The sequence below is a fragment of the Pristiophorus japonicus genome, chromosome 9 (assembly GCF_044704955.1).
Source record: "Pristiophorus japonicus isolate sPriJap1 chromosome 9, sPriJap1.hap1, whole genome shotgun sequence".
Taxonomy (NCBI): Eukaryota; Metazoa; Chordata; class Chondrichthyes; family Pristiophoridae; genus Pristiophorus; species Pristiophorus japonicus.
The window spans coordinates 213797137-213816791 of NC_091985.1; the positions used below are offsets into that span (position 1 = coordinate 213797137).

General features: G+C 45.5%; 1 protein-coding gene and 1 pseudogene across 2 annotated transcripts in view; both read right to left on the reverse strand.

Moving 5' to 3' along the window:
* Window positions 1-19655, reverse strand: part of LOC139274114 (zinc finger protein 585A-like) — a 452513-nt pseudogene that overhangs the window by 430150 nt on the left and 2708 nt on the right.
* LOC139273631 (zinc finger protein 239-like) overlaps window positions 1-19655 on the reverse strand; it is a 75219-nt gene that overhangs the window by 9949 nt on the left and 45615 nt on the right. Inside the window, exon 7 of one of the 2 annotated variants that reach the window (XM_070890617.1) lies at window positions 496-605. The exons of the other annotated variant lie outside the window; for it this stretch is intronic. The gene's annotated coding sequence lies outside the window, so the exon portion shown is untranslated. Of the gene's footprint in view, window positions 1-495; window positions 606-19655 lie in introns of those variants that run through there. 2 annotated transcript variants of the gene reach the window in all.

Consider the following 19655-nt stretch of genomic DNA (forward strand, 5'->3'; position numbering starts at 1 on the left):
CTGGGTGTGTTCCTATACTGCAGCAGCTACCTCCGATATCCCCTCCCTAATCCGCCTCAAAAGCGTATCAACTACCTGTGACATTCCCTCCCTAATATGCCCCGACAGTGTTCCCATTTCGCGCTAGAGTGCTGTTACTTCTGCCGACAGTCCCGCTATCTCATCACCCACCCCACTGATGGTTTCCAGGCGTGATCGGGTAATATCAATGCACTCCCTACTCATTGCCATGTCTGAACCACGTCTGTTGCATCCTGCATTTCAGGAGAGCACTGTCGAGCTCTCCTTCCCCTCCTCATCCTGGGTGTGGCTTGTTGTAACTCACTGGGACCCACAACCTCTCAATGTGGGACACCATGAAATGTCACATCACTCGTAGTAGTCTGGAAAGGGGCTGGCACATCAATGGGTGGTACTACCTCCTCCAGATTCAGTGTGACAGTGTCACGATTGGGGGCTTCCCCGTCCCCCCTCACCCCCCTGCTCATCCTCGTCCTGCTCTTCCTCTGGAAGCTAGGCATGAAAGACATGATCATGTTCAGGCTCCTCTGTGTCTGAATGATCTGCGGCATCAGGTTGTGCTTCCTCAGGGATGGGTGCAACTTCTGCAAAATATAACAGACAAGACAATGGGTTAGTAGCAGGAGAGAGGGCAGGGTGGCATGAGTAGGCTCACACAGCGCAGGCTCATTTGAAGGAGCACGATGAATGAAAGCATATTGCATAAACTGAAGCGTTGCTGACAGAGTATATCCCATGAACTGAAGCCTGGCTAACCCGTGCAGTACTCAACATTTCACCAAGCCAGACTGTGGAATTTGCAGGACGTACCCTCTCTCTGGTGTCTTGGCCCAGCTTGTTGACCTTCTAGAGCCAGCACCAATCATACCAGCGACCCTCGCTTCCAGGGGTGTCAGTGGGTGCAGATTTGCCGGACCTCCTCCAGTTCGATTTTGCTCTCTGTTATGTGCCACCTTCCTCTACAAAGACAAAAATAACTTTAGCGAGAGGTCTGTCTGCTGTGGTGGGTGGCACACACACATGGTCACGCTTACAATTGTAATTCCAGTGCATAAATGAAAATATTACTTACACCAATTGCTTGGCCAAGGTCCTGCCACTTTCTGCACTGCCAGCTGGTCATCAGGGTGGTCACTATTCCACAGAAATCTTCTGCAACTTTGTCCCAGCATTTGTTCATTTCTTTTGGCTTTATTTTAACTTGACCTTTGTTCTGAAGCTCGTGCCATCGGCCCACAATGACAGAAACCAAGGCTTCGACTTCTTCTGGTAGGAAATTCTTGGTCCTTGTCCCCTGATCCCATATTGCAGCTCTGATTTTTCTCCTCACAAGCAAGTTCTCACACACAATTGTCTGTTTAAAAACGGCTGAATGCAGACCAGGAAGTGTACTGTGCAAGCGCAGGCACACTCGTCATGTGGAAAAGGGGATTTGTTTTTGGTGCATGTACAGAAGGCTGCCTCCATTTTTCAGCTCAGATCTTAGGCTCCACCGACAGAGCTTTAGGACAATCTGCATCGCGCCAAATTCAAAATTTAAAACGGCAAAAGTTGCAACTTTTTTTTGTCGTAATCGGGCACAAAAAAATCGACCGTAACTCTTCATCACCGCTAAAAATCGGCAATATGGAAATTTGAGCCCCAACAGAATGGGAAGGAGAGGATCCAGTTTTCATGGGCCATGTAGGAATGAATGACATAGATAAAACTAGGAATGGGGTTCTGCTGAAAGAGTTTGAGGAGTTGGAGTCCAAATGAAAAAACTGAACCTCAAAAGTAATAATCTCTGGATTGTTACCTGAGCCACACCAATTGTTACAGGAATAAGCAGATTAGAATGTTAAATGTGTGGCTCAGAGTGGTGTGGGAGGCAGAGGTGTTCTTTATGGGGCACTGGCACCAGTACTGGGCAAAGAGGGAGCTGTTCCGTTGGGATGGGCTCCACTTGATCTGGGCTGGAACCAGTGTCCTGGCAAATCAAATAACTAGGGCATTACACAGAGCTTTAAGCTAATGAAGTGGGTGGGGGGAGAATTCAGGAAAGTATAAGCATGGTTTAGATACGGAGAAAAGGCAGCAAGAGAAATGTCAAGGCTCTAGTGCAGAGCAGAGTTTTGGGTAGCAATAAGCAGAGTGGGTCAGGAAGGGACAGAGAGAGTAACAAAGGTAATAGGGCATTACTTACTAAGGTGACATCGGAGAAAAATAGAAAAAAGTTGAATCTAAAGACACTATATCTGAATGCGTGAAATATTCACAACGGAATAGACGAATTAATAGCACAGATAGAAATTAATAGGTTTGATTTAATAGCCATTACAGAGACATGGTTGCAAAGTGACCACAGTTGGGAACTAAATATTCCAGGATATGCAACTTTTAGAAGAGATAGCCAAATGGAAAAGGAGGGGTAGCCCTGATAATAAAGGATGGGATAAAGACAGCAGAGGGAAAGGATCTTAGCTCGGGAAATCCAGAAGTAGAATCAGTTTGGGTGGAGCTAAGAAACAGCAAGGAGCTGAAAACATTGGTGGGAGTTGTTTATAGGCCCCCAAACCGTAGTGGTACTGTAGGGCACAGTATGAATCAGGAAATTAGAGGTGCTTGTAACAAAGTTAATACAATAATCATGGGGGACTTTAATCTGCATATAGACTGGGCAAACCAAATTTGCAGTAATAGTGTGGAGGACGAATTAATGGACGGTATACAAGGTGGTTTTCTAGATCAGTATGTTGAGGAACAAACGAGAGATCTTAGATCTAGTATTGTGCAATAAGAAAGGATTAATTAATAACCTTGTAGTAAAGGGGCCCAAAGGCAAGAGTGACCATAATATGATAGAATTTTACATTAAATTTGAAAGTGACTTAGTTAACTCTGAAACTAGGCTCTAAAATCTAAACCAAGGAAACGATGTAGGTATGAGGGGAGAGTTGGTTAAGGTAGATTGGGAAACTCCATTAAAAGGTATGATGGTAGAAAAGCAATGACTTTCGATAAGGTGCCACACAAGGTTATTGAACAAAATTAGGGCTCATGGGATTGGGGATAACATACTAGCACGGATTGAGGATTGGTAAATGGACATAAAACAGAGAGTAGGAATAAACGGGTCATTTTCAGGTTGTCAGGCTATAACTAGTGGGGTACCACAAGGATTGATGCTTGGGCCACAGCTATTCACAATATATATCAGTGATTTAGATGAGAGGACTAAATGTTATATATCCAAGTTTGCTGATGATACAAAGCTAGGTGGGAATGCAAGTTGTGAGGAGGGTACAAAGAGGCTTCAAGGGGATATAGACAGGCTACGTGAATGGACAAGAACATGGCAAATGGAATATAATGCGGAGAAATGTGAAGTTATTCACTTTTGTAGGAAAAATAGAAAAGCAGAGTATTTTTTAAATGGCGAGAGATTGGGAAATGTTGGTGTTCAGAGGGACCTGGGTGTCCTTGTACACGAATCACTGAAAGTTAACATGCAGGTACAATTAAGAAAGGAAATAGTATGTTGGTCTTTATTGCAGGAGGATTTGCGTACAAGAGTAAAGACCTCTTATTGCAACTTTATAGGGCCCTGGTGAGACTGCACCTGGAGTATTGTGTACAGTTTTGGTCTTACCGAAGGGTATACTTAACATAGAGGAAATGCACCAGACTGATTCCTGGCATGAGTGGATTGTCCTCTGAGGAGTGATTGAGTAGACTAGGCCTATATTCTCTATAGTTTAGAAGAATGAGAGCTGATCTCATTAAAGCATACAACATTTTTACAGGGCTTGACAGGGTAGATGCAAGGTGGATGTTTCTTCTGGCTGGGGAGTCTAGAACCAGGGGTCACAGTCTCAGGATAAGGGGTCTTCCAATCAGGACTGAGATGAGGAGAAACTTCTTTACTCAGGATGGTGAATCTTTGGAATTCTCTATCCCAGAGCTGTGGAGGCTCTTGTCTTTTAGTACCTTCAAGATAGAGATCGATATATTTTTGAATATTAAGGGAATCCAGGGATATGGGGACAATGCAGGAAAGTGGAGTTGAGGTAGAAAATCAGCCATGATCTCATTGAATGGTGGAGCAGGATCGAGGGTTCGAATGGCCTACTCCTGCTCCTAATTCTTATGTTCTTAAGTATGTCTTTCCTTAGGTAAGGAGACCAAAACTGTCCACAATGCTCCAGGTGTGATCTCACCAGAGCCCTATATAATTGCATTAAGACATATTGCAGCGAAGGAATCATAGAGCGATTAAGTGAGCGGTCAAAACAGCAGAAGGAGGAATTTAATGTGGGCAAGAGCGAGGTCATCCACTTTGGACCTAATAAAGATAGATCAGAGTATTTTCTAAATAGTGGGAAGCTAGGAACTGTGGAGGAGGAAGGGCTTTTAAGTGCTCAGGTAAATAAATTACTAAATGCCGGTAAACAGGGAAAAAAGAAATCAAACAGGCTAAAGGAATGTTGTCCTTTATCTCGAGGAATCTGGAATACAATGGGCAAGACGTTTTGCTTGTGGCATATGAAGCCTTAGTTAGCCTCCATCTAGAGTACTGAGTTCTGGACAGCACATCTCAGGAAAGATGTAATAGACTTGGAGGGGTGCAGGGCAGATTCATGAGACTAATACCCGGGGCTCAGAGGGTTAAATTATGAGGACAGATTTCAAAAACCTGGCCTATATTACCTTAAGTATAGAAGATTCGATGGTGAACTGACTGAGTTTTTTAATGTTAAAATAAGTTGATTGGGTAGATAGAGAGAAACTACTACTTCTGGTCCAGTAGAAGAGGGCATAACCTTAAAATTAGAGTTAGGTCGTTCAGGCGCTGCATCAAAAAACACTTCTTCACACAATGGTAGTGTAAATATGGAACACTCTCCTTCAACAGTCTGTTAAGGCTGGGGTCAGTTGGAGCCTTTGAGACTGAGATTGACAGATATTTGTTTGGTAAGGGTATCAAGGGATATGGTGCAAATGCGGTCAGATAGAATGAAGATCAACACGTCAACCATGATCTCAATGGCTGGCAGAGCAGGTTTGAGGGGCTGAATAACCTCCTCTTGTTCCGATGTAACAGGCTCGAGGGAATGAATGGGCCTTCTCCTATTTCTATGCAACAGACTCGAGGGGCTGAATGGGCCTCCTCCTGTTCCCGGGTGACAGACTTGAGGGGCTGAATGGGCCTCCTCTGGTTCCTGTGCATATGGTCCCAAGGGGGCTTAATGAGCTTTTCCTGTTCCTAAGTAACAGACTCGAGGGAACTGAATGGCCTCCTCCTTTCTATCATTCTTCCCTTGTTTCTTACATTCTTTCTCCCTTTCTTTCTTCTTTCGTTCTTTCTTTCTTTCTTCCTTTGTCTTTCATTCTTTCTATCCTTTTTTTCTCTGCCTTCTTTCCTTACATATCATTCTTTCTATCTTTCTTAATTTATTTATTTCAATTCTTTTTATTCTTTCTATCGATCTTTCTATCTTCCTTTCTAACCTTCCTTTCGTTCTATCGTTCTTCTCTACATCTAACTTAATCATTCTTTGCACCTTTTCCATTGCCTTTTTTAAAATCTAATTTTATATCCCTTCTGGTCAAAACACATTTGCTCTGCAGAATAAACCCAACAGGACGAGGCACCATGAGATTTTATGTCCCACAGGTGCTCTCTGCCCCTCTGGGGTTTGTGTCGAGCCCCTCCATCTCTTAGACTCACTGTGCAGACTCCAGCCACAGTAATACATGGCTGACTGCTCCGCCCACAGGCTGGAGCACTTAAGCTTCAACTCGTTGCCACTCGGTCGCTCGGCGGTAAAACTGTCCACTGTCCCCTCTGGATTCACACTTGGTACAGTTAGTGAGTAAAACATCAACTACAGCTCCTCCCTGGGTCCTGCCTGTACCAGGATATGTCAGGGTTACTGGGACCCGTGTCATCACACTTTAGTCCCACTCCCTCCCCGGGCCCTGTCTGTACCAGGACATGTCAAGGTTACTGGGCCCCGTGACATCACACTTCAGTTCCATGCCCTTCCTGAAAAATCTGGAGACAGCGGCGGGAGTCTAGCGGATACTCTGAGCTCGCATCTGGGAAAGAGATGGGGAGAGGAGGAGGAGGAGGAGGAGGAGATCAGTGAGCATGGGCATTCTGGGGATGGGAGAAATACAGAAAGATACATCTTTTATTTTAAGCTGTTCTCTCAATGAGTAAAGGAGTGAGAACAGGAGGTTGGGTGTTGTGAGAAACCAACCTGTTCTTTTCAACTCATTCACAAAAACATGAAGAGCCTTTCTTTCTTTATTTCTTTCCTGCTTTCCTTCATTTTTTTTTCCCTCCCATTCCCTTCCTTCATTCCTTTCTTCCCTCCTGCCCTCTTTCCCTCCTTCCCACCCGCCACACTATCCTATCAAACACTCCCAGGGCAGGTACAGCACCGGTTAGGTACAGAGCAAAACTCCCTCTGCACTGTCCCATCAAACACTCCCAAAGCAGGTACAGCATAGCTCCCTCTCCATGCTCCGCCCCTTTTGCCACTAAAATCTTCCAGGCTTTTGTCCCTTCCAGGCGGGACCAATCCAATGTTGTCCTGTCCTGATTCCCATCTTGCTCCCTGCAAAAACTTACTCACCCAAACTCTGCTGCCCATAACTTAACTCGCACCAAGTCCCTTTCACACGTCACTGTCCATTGAACTACATTGGCTCTCTGTCCAGCAATCTCTAGATTATAAAATTCTCATTCTCATGTTCAAATCCCTCCATATGGCCACCCCTGCCCTATCTATGAAATCTCCTCCATCCCCATGATCCTCCCAGAACTTGGTCCCTTGCTTTTTGAGTTTTATATCAATGACTTAGACGTGAATGGCGGGGGTATGATTAAAAAGATTGCAGGTGTTATAAAAATTGACTGTACAGTTATAAAGAAGAAGAAATCTGCAGACTGAAAGAAGATAGCAAGGGATTGGTCTGGTGGGCAGAACAGTGGCAAATGGAATTCAATCTGGAGAAGTGTGAGGTAATGCATTTAGGGAAGGCTATCATCATCATCATAGGCGGTCCCTTGTATCGAGGATGACTTGCTACCATGCCAAAAAGGAATGAGTTCACAAGTGTTTCAATGAAGGACCTAATATTCCACGTCCTGAACCACATGCTGAAGGGTGGAAGATGCCTCTGCATGGATTTTTTAACATGTGGTGCCGTTGCACACCAGCCACCACATGGGCTTGATAGAGTTAGGTCTTGGTCCAGTGGCAAGAATGAGTTGACACTGAAACCTCGCCTGGCAGTTTAAAAAAAACCATCAGCTCCAGTTTTACTGGTCGATTACATGTCATGATGAAACCTGTCCAAGTCATTCACGAGAACCTATAGGGTCCAATGTTCAGTGAATCCATAAAACTCAGAACAAACCATTGTGTGCTTTCCGGCAATCCAAACAATATAATAAAATGTGCATTGAGTCGGTGGCTGTCAGGTTGGGAGGATGTGGTGAGCAGACTAAAGAAAGGCCCTCAACCAGCAATCGTACATTATACAGCGGGCCAGGAGAGGGCGCGAGAGAGCCGTGCCAGTCCGAGGCAGGTACAGAGGCCCAGCGGTCAGGAAAGACCAATCTTACATAACAAGAAATAGGAACAGGAGTAGGCCATACGGCCTCTCGAGCTTGCTCCGCCATTTAATTCGATCATGGACTCAGGTCCACTTCATTGCCCGCTCCCCATAACCCTTTATTCCCTTATCGTTTAAGAAACTGTTTATTTCTGTCTTAAATTTATTCAATGTCCCAGCTTCCACAGCTCTCTGAGGCAGCGAATTCCACAGATTTACAACCCCCTGAGAGAAGAAATTTCTCCTCATCTCAGTTTTAAATGGGCGGCCCCTTCATCCTGGTGCTGAATTTCCACCAAGCGACACCGGACCTCAAGGTCCCATTCAGCTGTGGACAGACTCCAAGAGCTGTTCCCATGTGTTCCGAATCTCTGGGACTATCCCTTTGTGTATAATGGTCTGTCGGGAATGTTTCCTCTCTTTAAAGAGCCGTGATAGAATCCTTCAGTGCCTTGCACTCCCTACATGGTCTGTGGGGATCTGCAGACGGATCCTCTGCTGGGATCCAGTGCGTTATCTCACTGGAGTAGTCACACCAGCAAGGCATCACTCACAGTTTTACTCCTGAGCCCTCAGCCCCACAGGTTTAAGTCTATGATCAGTAAGTTCTGGAACCTAACCCTTTTTAATCAGTGGTATTTCTCTATTTGGAGTTCCAGCTCCTACTCACTCCCCTAGTTTACCAGGAGTTCACTGATCAGGTGTGCCTTCATTTCTTTGCGATGGTTGTTATTTTCCCATCCTGTGATCCCCAGGTCTGCAGCAGAGGTCGCGGTACGTGGTTATAATGGAATGGACACCAGATTGGAAAGTCTGTCATTCTATATCCGCCCTTCTGCCTGTTTCCTCTGCACCGCACAGCTGTAAGAGCGGGATGTATTTACACTTCCAGGGGCACAGCCATTGGTCAGTGTTACCCTCCTGCCTATAACGCAATTATTCTCAGACCATTCATCAAGTTCCGCCCAAACTCTCCGGGACTCTGGCATTACAATGTGGTACAATACACACAACAATGCCTTGTTATTATCTCATGTGTGTCCTTAATGTGGACCGTTACAACCCAGAATAGACGGCAGTTACACCTGATCTGGGCAGCTGGGATTGCTGTTTATATTTGTTAACATTGCACTGGTACACCGTGGCTGCAGTGTGTACCATCTACAAGATGCAGCAACTTGCCATGGCTTCCATCACCTAGGCCTGGGCTGGGCAATTATATGGGCTGAAAGCCACTTAACAAGTTTTGTTGAGCTGTTGAGGGCCGCCCACCAATGTTGGCGCTAAGGCGCGTGGCCGCACGGTCAGCAACAATCGCGCGGTCCCGCGCAGGCTGCTCCCCAGCTCCTGCCGCTGGAAGAGACACTGCGCATGTGCAGCTGCCTAGTGGCCGAGCAGCAAATTGAAAGGGACCGTGTGCGGAAAAGAATTCGATGGAGTATTTGATAAACAAGAACATTGCATAAACATAAATTCAGATAATAGTCAGATGCTATCACAACATGAATTCGATACCGCCTAGAAATGAATCAAAGATAAAAATTTGAAAATGTTGTGGTATCTTCTGGTCTCTGTAAATCAGTGCTGTGAAATAGAACTGTAGCCCCTTTAGAGCCTGTGTCAGCTTCAATTCCCCACCTGAGGCATCCTTATGTCCCTCTGCAAAGATTACTAATGCCGGCCCAATTGGTGACAGATGAGAACTCCCCTGCCGTCATACTCTGGATATAGGGAGAGGAAAGATGCAGCGCCGGTCACTTTCTTCGGTAAAAGATCTGTGGAGATGAGCAGTCATGACTGCACTCTAAAATGTAAAGGGCATATTCTAGTATGCAGTGCATTCTGGGTAGGCACGTCCGCCATTGGGGCCCAGGCTCACGGAACGGATCCTTTTAATCGTGCTGGGAAGAATCGATTTTGCGAATAATTAATTTGAATGAAGTATTACTATTGTTTTTCCTTGGCTGCAGTTCGGTTCTCTGATCCATGAGAAATGAAAATGGATAGACGAATGTACAGCTCGAGCTCCGGCTCGCGTTCTATTTCTGTCCCATCCAGCGGGCCGGAAAAGGCCCACGGGCCGTATTTTTCCCATCACTGATCTACACTGTCCCTTCAAACACAGCCAGGTCACGTACAGCTTGGCTTACATACAGTGTAAAGCATATTTAAACTACCCAGCAAACACTCCCAGGTCAGATACAGTATGTATTAGATACATTGTAAAGCATGTTTAAAGTGGCCATAAAACACTCACACGTCAAGTCCAGATAAATACTGAGTAAAGCTCCCTCTAATCTATCCCGTGAAACCCTCCCAGGTCAGGTAAAGGTCCCTCTACAAACTCCTAACAAACACTCCCAGAGCATGCACAGCACGGACTAGATACAGCGAAAAGCTCCCTCTACACTGCCTCATCAAACACTCCCAGGTGAGAAAAAGCACGTTTCAGATACAGAGTAAAGCTCCCTCGACACTGCCCCATAAAACACTCCCAGGGCAGGTACAGCACGGGCTAGATACAGCGAAAAGCTGCCTCTACACTGCCCCATAAGACACTCCCAGGACAGAAACAGCACGTTTCAGATACAGAGTCAAGCTCGCTCAACACAGTCACATCAAAATCTTCCAGAGCAGATAGACAGGAGTTAGATACAGTGTAAATCTCACTGTGTAGTCATTCATCAAGCAGAACAAACTCAGATACAGCATGTGGCCAAAGCAGCCTGCAGCTCCTCTGACACCATCAAATGAAACACACAATGTACAGCATGGTATGAATACAGGACAGAAATCCCGGTACATGTAAGGATCACGCACTCCCAGGTGAGGTATAAGCTAACTTTACAAACTATTTCCTGCCGGAATCACCGGCCATGGCGGGGAGAGGCTCGGCTTTGCTCAGAGTGACCGGAGATCAGTGAATTCGGGAAAGAGGGTCTCAGAGAAATTGATCCTGGCGCTGAATTTCTATCAATCGATACCGGACCTCAAGGTCTCATTCACTTGTGGACAGACTACAAGAGCTGTTCCCATGTGTTCTGAATCTCTGGGACTATACCTTTGTGTATAATGCTTTATCGGGGATGTTTCCTCTCTTTAAAGAGCCATGATAGAATCCTTCAGTACCTTGTACTCCCTACATGGTCTGTGATGATCTACAGCCGGATCCTCTGCTGGGATCCACTGCGGGTCTCACGGGAGCAGTCACAACCATCAAGGATTTACTCACAGTTTAACTCCTGTGTCCTTAGCCTCACATGTTTAACTCTATTATCAGTAAGTTCTGGAATCTAAACCTTTTTAATCATTAGTATGTCTCTATTTGGAGTTCCAGCTCCTACTCACTCCCCTAGTTTACCAGGAGTCCACTGATCAGGTGTCCCTTCATTTCTTTGCGATGGTTGCTATTTTCCCCATCCTGTGATCCCGGGTCTGCAGCAGAGGTCGCGGTCCGTGGTTGTAATAGAATGGACAGCAGATTGGAAAGTCTGTCATTCTATATCCGCCCTTCTGTCTGTTTCTTCTGCCCCACACAGCTGTATGAGCGGGACGTATTTGCACTTCCAGGAGCACAGCCATTGGTCAGTCTTAACCTCCTGCCCATAATACAATTATTCTCAGACCATTCATCATGTTCCCTCCAAACTCTCCTGGACTCTGGCATTACAATGTGGTACAATACACACAACAATGCCTTGTTATTATCTCATTTGTGTCCTTAATGTGGACCGTTACAACCCAGAGTACACGGCAGTTATACCTGATCTGAGCGGCTGGGATTGCTGTTGGTTGCTGTTTATATGTTTTAACAAACCTGTTTTTGTCTATTTGGTGACATTCCACCTGCGCACCGTGGCTGCAGTGTGTACCATCTACAAGTTGCAGAAACTCGCCAAGGCTTCCAGCAAATAGAAGGTCAAGGGCAGCAGGCGCATAGGAACACCATCACCTCCAAGTTCCCCTCCAAGTTACACACCGCCCTGACTGGGAAATATATCACCGTTCCTTCATGGTCGCTGGTTCACAATCTTGTAACTCCTTATCTAACAGCATTGTGGGAGTATATTCACTAAACGGACTGCAGCTGTTCAAGGAGGTGGCTCACCACCATCTTCTCACGGGCAATTAGGGATGGGCAATGAATGTTGGCCTTGCCAGCGATGTCCTTATTCCATTAATGAATAAGAAGATCCCTCATGGCCCTGACTTTGCCTTTTTGAGGGACTGTGGCCTGGTATGGCTGCGTTTGAGAGGGAGTGGCCACACGCCAGGGAGAGACCATAGAGAGAAAGGAGGAAAGGTAGAGAGGGACAGACGGATAGAAAGTGGATGACTGTCACAGAGAGAGCTGGCTGATCAGAAAAAGGAACAACCCCCCCCTCCCCCCCCAAAGAGATAGAGAGGGAGAAGGGGGCAGAGGGGTTGAGGAGAGGTGACAAAAGAGATGGAAGACACACAGATAAATAGCAATAGCCAGATCTTTCTCCTTCCACATTTCGGCTCTCGATAAATTATAGACTGTTTCTATCTTGGCATCAATGAGGTTCAAAGTGCTCGGTTAGATCACGTCGAACTCTCTTCATATAATGGGAGGTGGGGAGCTGCATCTCAGCATAGAACCGGACACAGACTATTTCATAACGAGCTACAGCATTTGTTTTCCATTTTTGTCAGTTAACCAACGAGGAACCATTTTTAGCAATTGATCCAACACGATGCTGACGTCGATGGCGGACTGGATCATTGGAGATGTCCAGCTGTGTCATAAGAAAATAAGAACATAAGAAATAGGAGCCTGCTCTGCCGTTCAATAAGATTATGGTTGATCTGATCATGGACTCAGCTCCACTTCCCTTTACACCCTTATAGCTCAAAAATCTGTCTATCTCCGCCTTAAATATATTCAATGACCCAGCCTCCACAACTCTCTGGGGCAGAGAATTCCATAGATTTACACCCCTCAGAGAGAAGAAACTCCTCCTCATCTCAGTTTTAAATGGGTGGCCCCTTATTCTGAGACGATGTCCCCTAGTTTTAGTTTCCCCTATCAGTGAAAATATCCTTTCTGCACCCACCTTGTTGAGACCCCTCATTATCTTATAGGTTTAGATAAGATCACCTCTCATTCTTCTGAACTCCAATGTGTATAGGCCCAACCTACTCAACCCATCTTCATAAGTCATGTGTCCTCTGGTCACTGGGTAGATTGACCCCTTGGTTGTACCTGTACACCTGCAGTTTGGCTTTACCTATCCTGTTACTTACTGTCACCATAAGAACATAGAACTAGGAGCAGGAGTAGGCCATTTGGCCCCGCGAGCCTGCTCCGCTATTCAATGAGATCATGGCTGATCTTCTACCTCAACTCCACTTCCCTGCATTATTACCATATCCTTTGATTCCCTTAGCAGGCAGGGAAGTGAACTGAGTCCATGATCAGATCAGCCATGATCTTATTAAATGGTGGAGCAGGCTCGATGGGCCAAATGGCCTAATCCTGCTCCTATGTTCTTATGACACAGCTGGACATCTCCAATGATCCAGTCTGCCATCGACATCAGCATCGAAATGTACCGATGTCTGTCTTGAATATACACAAAGACTGAACTTCCATTGCCCTCTGGGGCAGAGAATTCCAAAGATTCACCACCATCAGAGTGAAGAAATTTCTCCTCATCTCAGTCCTAAATTGCTGATCCCTTATTCTAGACTCCCTAGCCTGGAGAAATATCCTCCCTGCATTTACCCTATCAAGCCCTGTAAGAATTTTGCATGTTTCAAAGAGATTGACTCTCACTTTTCTAAACTGTAGACTACTCAATCTCTCCTCATGGGGCAATTCCCCCATCCCAAGAACCATTCTGGTGAACCTTCATTGCACTCACTCTATGGCAAGTACATCCTTCCTCAGGTAAGGAGATCAAAATTGTACACAATATTCCAGATGTGGTCTCACAAGGATCCTATATAATTACACTGACGCGTTTACTCTTATACTTAAATCATTTTGTAATTAAGGCCAACATACCATTTGCTCTCTTAATTGATTGCTGTACCTGCAAGTTAACTTACAGTGATTTTTGTATGAGGGCACCCAGGTCCCTCTGAACACCAACTTCTCTCAGCATTTAAAAAATACTCTGCTTTTCTATTTTTCCTACCAAAGTGAGTATCTTCACAGTTACCTACATTATATTCCATTTACCATGTTCTTGCCCACTCACTTAGCCTGCCTGTATATCCCCTTGAAGCCTCTTTGCATCCTCCTCACAACTTGCGGTCCCACCTAGCTTTCTATAATCAGCAAATTTGGATATATAACATTTAGTCCGCTCATCCAAATCATTGATATATATTGTGAATTGCTGAGGCTCAAGCACAATCCTTGTGGTACCCCACCAGATACAGCCAGCCAACCTGAAAATGAACCATTTATTTCTACTCTCTGTTTTCTGTCCGTTAACCAATCCGCAATCCATGCTAGTACATTACCCCCAATCCCATGAGCCATAATTTAATTATCTCATGTGGCACCTGATCGAATGCTTTCTGAAACTCCAAATACACCACATCCATTGGTTTCCCCTTATCTATTCTGTTAGTTACAACCTCAAAAAACTCTTAACAGATTTGTCAAAGATGATTTCCCTTTCCTAAAGCTGTATTGACTCTGCCTAATCTTATTATTTTCTATGTGCCTGTTACCACGTCCTTAATAATGGAATCTAGCATTTTCCCTATGACTGATGTCAGGCTAACTGATCTGTAGTTCCCCATTTTCTCTCTTCCTCTGTTCTTAGATAGCCCAGTTACATCTGCTATCTTCCAATCCACGGGAACCATTCTAGAATCTATGGAATTTTGCAAGATGGCAATTAATGCATCCACTATTTCTACAGTTACCCTTTTCAATACCCTAGGATGTAGGCCATCAGGTCCAGGAGATTTATTGGCTTTCAGTCCCATTATTTCTCCAGTACCATTTTTTTACTAATACTAATTTTTTTTAGTTCCTCATTCTCGCTAGACCCTTGGTTCTTCAGTAGTTCCGGCAAGTTTTTTGCATTTTTTCTGTGAAGACAGACAAAAAGTATGCGTTAATTTCCCTGCAATTTCATTGTTCCCCATTATATCTCCTGTCTCAGCCTGTAAGGGACCCACATTTACTTTTGCTAATCTTTTCTTTTTTATATACCTATAGAAGCTTTTGCAATCTGTTATTTTGTCTCTTGCTAGTTTACTCTCATATTCTATTTTCCCTTTCTTTATCAATTTCTTGGTCCTCCTTTGCTGAATCCTAAAATCTTCCCAATCCCCAGGCTTACTGCTCTTTTTGGCAACATTATAAGAATCTTTCTTTGATCTAATACCGTCTTTAACTTCTCTTGTTGGCCATGGTTGGATCACAATTCCTGTGGGGTTTTTGTGCCCTAAATGAATGTATGTTTGTTGTAAATTATGTATTAATTTTTAAAATGCTAGCCATTGATTTTCTACCGTCATACCTTTTAATGTAGTTTCCCAATCTACCTTAACCAACTCTCCCCTACATAGTTTCTTTTGTTTAGATTTAAGACCCTAGTTTCAGATTTAACTAAATCACTTTCAAACTTAATGTAAAATTCTGTCATATTATGGTCACTCTTCCCTAAGGGCCCCTTTACTACAAGGTTAATTAACCCTTTCTTATTGCTCAATACTAGATCTAAAATAACCAGTTCTCTAGTTGGTTCCTCAACATATTGATCTAGAAAACCATCTTGTATACCTTTCATGAATTCGTCCTCCACAATATTACTGCAAATTTGTAATGCACTTATGAATGACTTCACGAGGCAACGTGTTGTACTCAAACTGTAGTGATCTTGATCCTTTATTCCAAACTTCAGAGTGAGGCAGCCGCATGGTCACTCTGCTTTTATACGGCCCCTGCCACCAGAGTAGGAAACCCTGGTCTCCACCAATTGCACCCTCTAGTGGTGCCAGCATAGTATGTACACATTGTAAACCTTATTGACAGTACATCAGGTAAACAAGTCTCCATCTTATGCAACTATACAGTGACTACACAGAGAGTAAATCTATAGTGTGCATATATAACATCATTCTCCCCCAAGTCCTTTCTGCCAATTACCTTTGCACTGTGTGCTCTGGCTTAGCTCTCCCCAGACTTAAGTGCCAGTAGCCCTTGCACCTTGGCTGTGCTTTGGCTTGGCTCTCGCCCTGTTAACCCCCAAGTCCTTTTGCCACAACTTTGGGTAGTGGTTACCAGTTTGGATGGTCTGATGATGCAGTGGTGATTCCAGTGGGTTGTGTGTGTGATCCATGTGTGTGTCCAAACATCCATTCCCCACCCCCGCCCCGCCGCCCCCCCCCCCGCCCCCCACAGCGAGATCATGCAGCTGGCCCATTACATTAACATATAGGATTAGACACAGTGAAAGTACAAAGAAAGGTTTTTACAGAAACGTTTTTTAATTGGTTCAGGGACTTACATTAGTTACGTTTTACGGTCATGCGCCAGGATTGGGTAGATTGCATTCATGGTTCAGTCATGGTCAGTACTCAGGTAGCAGTACAGGTATGCAAGGACGCTGGTTCCAGAGAAACTGGATGGGGTCCTGGTCGTCTGATGGCGGCGCTGCACCCCCTGCTACTGGGGTGGGCTTGGTTCGCTCACTTTGCCAGGACTCTGGGCCTTTGCCATTGCCTAATGGTGGGCAGAGCCACAGATGTGTATGGCCTTCCTGTCCTCCTTTGAGGGCTGCAGAATCTTCTGCCTGCTCTCTAATGGTGTTTTGAACCTGGCTGTTCCAGTTCCCATTCGGGGAACTCGTTGGTTCTGACCTTTCGCTCCCGGACATGGCCGAGGTAGCGACTGGGTCTGGGGGCTGCGCCGTCTCCACCCGAGTGGTGGGCAATGGCGGCTGACTGCGCGTATTGGCGCCATTTCCGTTTCCAGGTCCGTGACGAATAGTGCCATTCGGGGTGCCTACAGCATGGGATAGACCTGGGGCAGGGTATCAGGATCAGCACCTTTACCCTCCCGAATTCGCTCGTTTGCTACTTTTGGGGACACTCTATTCCCGATATTTTGCAACATTTTGTTCAAAATCTTAATCAGTTCGTTACATTGATTACCATGCATGCAATGTCTCTTTAAGTTCAGTTGGTTGCAGGTCTCCTTTAAGAGAACCCTGTTGGCTTTACCCCAATCAAGTCCTCGTGGTATGGCCATGGCCTTCTTTTTTTTCAGCCATGCTGCACCTCACTGCAGCAAGGACGCCATCTTGCCTCTGTCCTCAAGGTCGACTGCCTTGATCCTTCTCTCCCGCGATTCTGCCACAAAAGCTGGAAGAGTGCCTGTAAATTCGATCTTCCTCCCCAGGAGTCCTGCCACTGGAGCCGGGAAGGTGCTTTTAGATCGTTCTGGTCGGATCATTGTCACGCAGTCTTGATGGATGGTCTGTGCCTCAGGCGCTGCGCTGGTCTGTTCTCTGGTGCCTGGCCCGAGCTACAGTGAGGTTTTGCTCTGCCTCTGAGCACGGGGGACATCGATTGCCGGAGTGAAGAGGTCTTCCCATTTCCACTGTATCTTCCCCATCCACCTTCTTTTGAGTAGTGTTGGACCATCACCTGCAACAATCCACAGAGGTAACTTGTGCACCACGCCATTATGGATTACCTTTACAACCGCACTACCAAGGACTGGGATCAGCTCCTTGGTGTAGGTGCGCAACTTTTCCTGTAATGAAACCAGCTCGGGTCGTTTTTTGTTCCATAACTCTCAAAGGCATCCTGGCTCATCACCGACTGGCTTGCTCCGAAGACTGGAACGCCATTCATCTCGACTTCTATTTTCACTGGAGGACAATTGGTGGTGCAGGTATACACTTCATACACTTCTTCTTGGGGTTGAGCTGCCACTCTGGCCAAATTATCATATGCCCACTGAGTAAGTCGTATTTCTTTTACACATACACTGGAGGTGGCCCTTCGTGATACAGGCTTTGCATACGTACTCAGCAAACCGACACTGGTTAGCCCTATGGTTTCCTCCGCAATGCTAGCATGATGCTACTCGATTAGCACCCCTTGGCGGACTCTGAGTTCTGGAACCCTGAGGTCTGTGCTCTCTGCCCTGGGCAGAGCCACATTCTACAGTCTTGCCTGTGAAAGGCGCAATTCTGTGTACAGTACTTGTCGGATTTGAGTCCACAGGATGAATAATTTGCTTGGTGCTGCAGGTCGAGGTCATGAACGCCTGACTGATGCTGATGGCCCTCTGCAGGTCTACTGTGGTGTCAGCCGATAATAGCTTTTGAAGGAGGTCCTCGTGGCCAATTCCCATAACGAAGATGTCTCGCAATGCTTCGTTGAGGTGCGTGCTAAAATCACATGGTGCCGCAAGTCTCCTGAGGTCCGCAGCATATTTTGCAATCTCCTGGCCCTCAGGTCTGTGGTGAGAGTAGAATCTGTGCCTGGCCGTGAGGATGCTCTCCTTTGGTTTTAGTTGGTCGCGAATTAGTTCACTCAGCTCATCGTATGTCTTATCCTTGGCCTTCGTGGGTGCCAGCAAGTCCCTGACGAGGCGGGAGACCTCGGGCCCACAACTGGTCAGCAGTATAGCCTTGCGCTTCTCCGCCAATGAGTACACATCCCCTGCCAAGTCGTTTGCCACGAAATAATGCTCGAGTCTTTCCGTGAAGGCATCCCAATCATCACCCTCTCAGTGTGCCAAAGATAGCCATAATCGCATGAAAGTCTGTATACTCGTCATCAGTTATTATGTTTGTAATGCACTTATGAATGACTCCACGAGGCAATGTGTTGTACTCAAACTGTAGTGACGTTGGTCCTTTATTCCAAACTGCAGAGTGAGGCAGTTGCATGGTGGCTCTGCTTTTATACAGCCCCTGCCACCAGGGCAGGAAACCCCGGTCTCCACCAGTTGCACCTTCTAGTGGTGTCAGCATAGTATGTACACAGTGTAAACCTTATTGACAGTACATCAGGTAAAGTCTCCAACTTATGCAACTATACAGTGACTACACAGAGAGTATATCTATAGTCTACATATATAACAGGTTTGCCCAGTCTATATGCAGATTAAAGTCCCCCATGATAATTGTATTACCTTTGTTACATGCACCTCTAATTTCCTGATTTATACTGTGCCCTACATTACCACTGCGGTTTGGGGGCCTATAAACAACTCCCACCAATGTTTTCTGCCCCTTGCTGTTTCTTAGCTTCACCCAAACTGATTCTACTTCTTGATTTTACGAGCTAAGATCGTTTTCCTCTACCGTCTTTAGCCCATCCTTTATTATCAGGGCTACCCCTCCTCCTTTTCCATTTCTTCTAAAAGTTCCATATCCTGGAATATTTAGTTTCCAACTGTGGTCACTTTGCAACCATGTCTCCATAATGGCTATTAGATTAAACCTATTAATTTTTATCAGCGCTATTAATTTATCTATTCTGTTGCGAATGCTTTGTACATTCAGATAGAGTGCCTTTAGTTTTGGCTTTTTTCTATTTTTCTCTGATGTCTCCTCAGTCAGTAATGCCTCTCTGTCCATTCCTGACCCACTCTGTTTGTTTTTACCCAAAACTCTGCTCTGCTCTTGAGTCTTGGCATGTCTTTTGTTGCTTTTTCTCTATCTAAACCGTGCTGTACTTTCCTGGATCTCCCTGCCCCACCTTCATTAGTTTAAAGCCCTGTTTACTGCCCTAGTTATTCGATTCGCCAGGACACTGGTTCCTACCCAGTTCATGTCAAGCCCATCCTAGTGGAACAGCTCCCTCTTTGCCCAGTGCTGGTGCCAGTGCCCGTAAAGCAAACCCATGCCTCCCACACCACTCTTTGAGCCACGCATTTACTTTCTAATCTGCTTATCCTTACACCATTTGGCGTGTGGCTCAGGTAACAATCCAGAGATTATTACCTTTGCGGTTCAGCGTTTTCATTTAGACCCCAATTCCTCCAATTCTTTGAGCAGAACCTCATTTCTAATCCT